The sequence below is a fragment of the Henckelia pumila genome, chromosome 3 (assembly GCF_033568475.1).
Source record: "Henckelia pumila isolate YLH828 chromosome 3, ASM3356847v2, whole genome shotgun sequence".
NCBI lineage: Eukaryota > Viridiplantae > Streptophyta > Magnoliopsida > Lamiales > Gesneriaceae > Henckelia > Henckelia pumila.
In genome coordinates this window covers 53,227,224-53,231,156 of record NC_133122.1, presented here as the reverse complement: position 1 = coordinate 53,231,156, position 3,933 = coordinate 53,227,224, and the positions used below count along the sequence as shown (strand labels likewise).

Genomic DNA, 3,933 nt, shown 5'->3' with positions numbered 1-3,933 from the left:
TCCCGGACCATACCTTCGTCCGTAGTTAGCCCTTTGGAGTCGCTAGTCCCGGATGACTATAACCATAACTTGGTTATTCCATAACCTCTATTATAACCGATAGGGCCCTCAAGTGTATATCTCACACTATATAACTGAAGAAAGAAACTCGGGAATTCGTAATTCAGAAATGAATCTGAGAAGCCCTACTTATAGGCAAAATTCCCGGCCAGGATCGGAACTTTCGATTTCAGGATCGGAGCTTCCGATCCAGCTCACTGCGTGCATGTGTGACACGTCGGGATCGGAACTTTCGATCGGGCGATCGAAGCTTCCGATCTTATCTACATTCAACACTTGTCAAAACTCGCGGCTGAGTCATCGAGCATTGCTGGCAGCTAGAGATCGGAACTTTCGTTCCAGGGTCGGAGCTTCCGATCTCTGTGCTTCCGCTGAACTTCCGAAGTGGCTGGGATCGGAGCTTCCGATCTGGGTTCGGAGCTTCCGATCCAGCCCGAAGTCAAAAGCCCAAATTAAACTCCGGAATCAGTTAATTACTAACCCTTAATCATGTTTAACATATTATTATCTTAAAATGAGTTCTGGGTTACTACAATGCACGTATTGTGTACCTATATAGTTCATTTTTAAAAAAAAAAACAAAATACAAAACAAAAGATGAAATAGAAGAAAAACGTTTCCATGTATAAATATATATCTACCAAAGTGTAAAAAAAATAAATGTGGTATTTTCATAATTAAATAGCTCATCAAAATACAAAATTAAATTAAGGGACATACCAACACCAAAAATTTTTTTCATGTTTAATATAACATTCAATTAAACTAAATAATAATAAATTTGACCTTGAGATGATGGACCATGATATTAAAAGATGAACTCAAGTTTAATAATATAACTAGCGGACGGGGCACACGCGATGCGTGTGTGAAACAAATATAATTTAATACAATATGATGGTCTTTTATAATAAATAGTATCAAATAGGAGATATACAAAGATATTGTATATATCCCTACTATTTTATAATAGTATACCAAAGTCCAAAGGTGATATAAATATGATATACCTTGCTTCAAATAAAAAAATTAGATTTCAAGGTTGCTGCTTCTAATGTAAAATAAAATAACCAAGTCCTATTCATCCAAAATAAGAACATATCACGTGTGACCAAAGCCATAAACCTTTGCTGCTCCAGTGCTGTTGGGAATGATATTGAAAGAGGCGGCTCTCCCACCCTCCAATCCTTTGCGGATGGTGGTCCATTCACAGTCTTTTGAGTAGCTAAATGAAAATCAAAGTACCATCAGCAGCTAGACACAAATTAAAATGAAATAAACAATTCATTAAACATACTTGTAATAGAGTGGACGGTGGTCATAAGACCTTCCACGATGCCAAACTTATCCTGCAGGTTCATTTAATTAGCACGAAATGAGAATTAAAAAAAAGTAGATATTTCTGAAGAGAAACATGAAAACACGCAGAAAAACAGTGTATACCAACCTTGGACAAGGGAGCAAGACAGTTTGTGGTGTAGCTAGCATTGGAAACAATATTTAGATCTGGTGTGTACTCCTCATTGACACCAACAAAACAACATGGGTGCATCTTTGCTTGGAGCGGAAATAACAACTTTCTTTACACCCCCGATGATTCACAAATTTTCAGGAGATTAATTGCTTGCGGGTCAACTCGTGGTATTTAATATTTATACTGAAGTTAACGTATAATTTTTTTCTACCAATAAGCTCACAAAACCATTCATGTTTGGATTCAGGTTTTCAGAAGTGTATGAATATAGATTCAAAAAGATGTAGAGAGTCCTCGTATAAATATCGTTGGTGCTTTTGCATCTTCTAACAATTTGAAAGGGACCATCACATCCTTCCCATATTAAAACATACTCATTTATCAACCAGCAAAGCAGATACCCATACCTTCAAATGAGCCGCAGTCTAATCCTTGTCAGTGAATACTCCAGTTGACTCCACAACATACTCCGCACCAGAGTCACCCTAAGGGATCTCCTCTGGGTTCCTTCAATATCATCAAATTAAAATTTCAGTAAGGCGTTGTTTGTACTTTGTATAAAACACAAATAATCATCAACCAAATACACACACACACACAAAATATGCAAGAAACATACCTAACGCCAAAAACTGCAACAGGCTTCTCTTCAAAGAAAAGGGTCTTCTCATCCTTAACAGTAATCTCATTGCGCTTCCATTGTCCATGAACACTATCATACTTATCTACACAATAATTTTCAATGACACGACATGAGAAATTCAGAATAGAACAAAGTCACTCAACCATGAGTAGAGCGAAATCAATAGTCTTTTACATGAACCCTCAGAGCTTTAAATCCAATGCAAATAATTTAACTAAAAAACGAAAAAGGTCGACACATTTTACCACTCATTTCTTATTTCACATGGTTCAATAAATCTGCTCTTTCTTTCTCTAGTTTTCATTTTCCTAACAGGAGTTGTGCGGCTATCAAATCTTTAACCCTTATTTTTTTTATTTTAAACAAATTAAGTTAATTGAGCTAATCAACCATTTACGTACAATAAATAGTTAATTATTTGGAGACATTTCTAATTCACGTATACATGCAAAATCAAAGATTTAAATTCTCCCAAACATTATATATAGACAGGCTGGGACATATATAGAATTTGGGGTAAAAAATCACGTAATTCTTAAAACCAAATTGGCAAAGTGGCAAAGTAAACGTAATAAAAAGAAAGCTTACTGTCGTACAAATATTACATATAGACAGGCTGGGACGGATATAGAATTACATATAGGTATGCAGAAACACAAATATTTCACATGTAACAAAGTGTGGACAATCCCCACATCAAAAGGTTTTAGGTTTGAGAATTTCGACTCAAAAGCAACGCAAAATAAACAAAACCCAAAAGTCACGCACCGAAAGAAAGTAGACATACAAATTTGAAACCCAAAAAACAATTCCAGATGTAACACCCCACTGTATCAAGACGGGTCTTTTCAGCGTGCTTATGTCCTCACTCACACGCACCCTGGAAACTTCCCAGGGGTCACCCATCCTATAATTGCCCCAAGTCAAGCACGCTTAACTTTGGAGTTCTTATGTGATGAGCTTCCAAAAAAAGATGCACCTTTTTGATATAAATAGTACATATGAAATCTTTTAAACCCTCCTCAACCATGTAGTCTCGTACCTACACAATCTCAGAATCCCTCTCATTTCGGCATGGGATCGATTCATTCATGTCTTCCTCCGCCTAGAAGCCTACCAAGAGCCGCTCATTGTCCGTGCAACCTCTTGGCACCGGCGATCACTCTCTGCCTCTTCAGCCCCGGGCGTCACACCAGACGGATGGAAAAATTTGTAAATCCAGAAGATAACTGGAGGAGGAGGAAAAATGGAATATTAGAAAATCGTAAATTCAAATTAACAGGCATTGAGAGAAAAGGAATTACCGCGTCTCTCGAAATCGTAAATTTGGAGAAGAAGCTGTCAGTTGAATTGAAGGTAGCGTGGGAATTAGGAGAGAACGTGAAGAGGATTGCCTCAGACGTGGAGCGAGAAGGTGTGAATAAAAACCAAGCGTTAAAATGCAAAAGTAATTGTGGAAGAAGGGCAAAACCGAAAACAAATGTCAAAAGTTGGTGTCTTCATCGTAGCTGTTTTTAAGTGTCTCTCAACTATTATAAAATAGTATTGACAGTATAGATATAGAAAACAATGATATCAAATAAGGTTGAGTCGATGCTACCCGTAGGATAGTGCCCTGCGGGTGATGTGACGGTTCATGATTGGTTAAAATTAATGGGTCCTACGTGCGATCCACTAATTTTGACTAATCATAAAGTTACACGTCACCCGCAGGGTAATATCATGCGGGCGGCATATTCTAAACCATCAAATACAC

At 37.4% G+C, this 3,933-nt stretch overlaps 1 long non-coding RNA gene across 2 annotated transcripts; it reads right to left on the bottom strand.

The window, feature by feature from the left end:
* Nucleotides 1–1,055: 1,055 nt before the first annotated feature.
* LOC140892524 (uncharacterized) lies at nt 1,056–3,563 on the bottom strand. 2 transcript variants are annotated; one of them, XR_012152847.1, is made up of 6 exons: nt 3,482–3,563; nt 3,220–3,406; nt 2,154–2,259; nt 1,508–2,041; nt 1,358–1,409; nt 1,056–1,285 (listed from the first exon to the last, which is right to left on the bottom strand). It is a non-coding gene; the product is annotated as an uncharacterized lncRNA (long non-coding RNA). The 2 variants fall into 2 exon arrangements; XR_012152846.1 differs by having other exon boundaries at nt 1,358–2,041.
* Between the last annotated feature and the right edge of the window lie 370 nt (nt 3,564–3,933).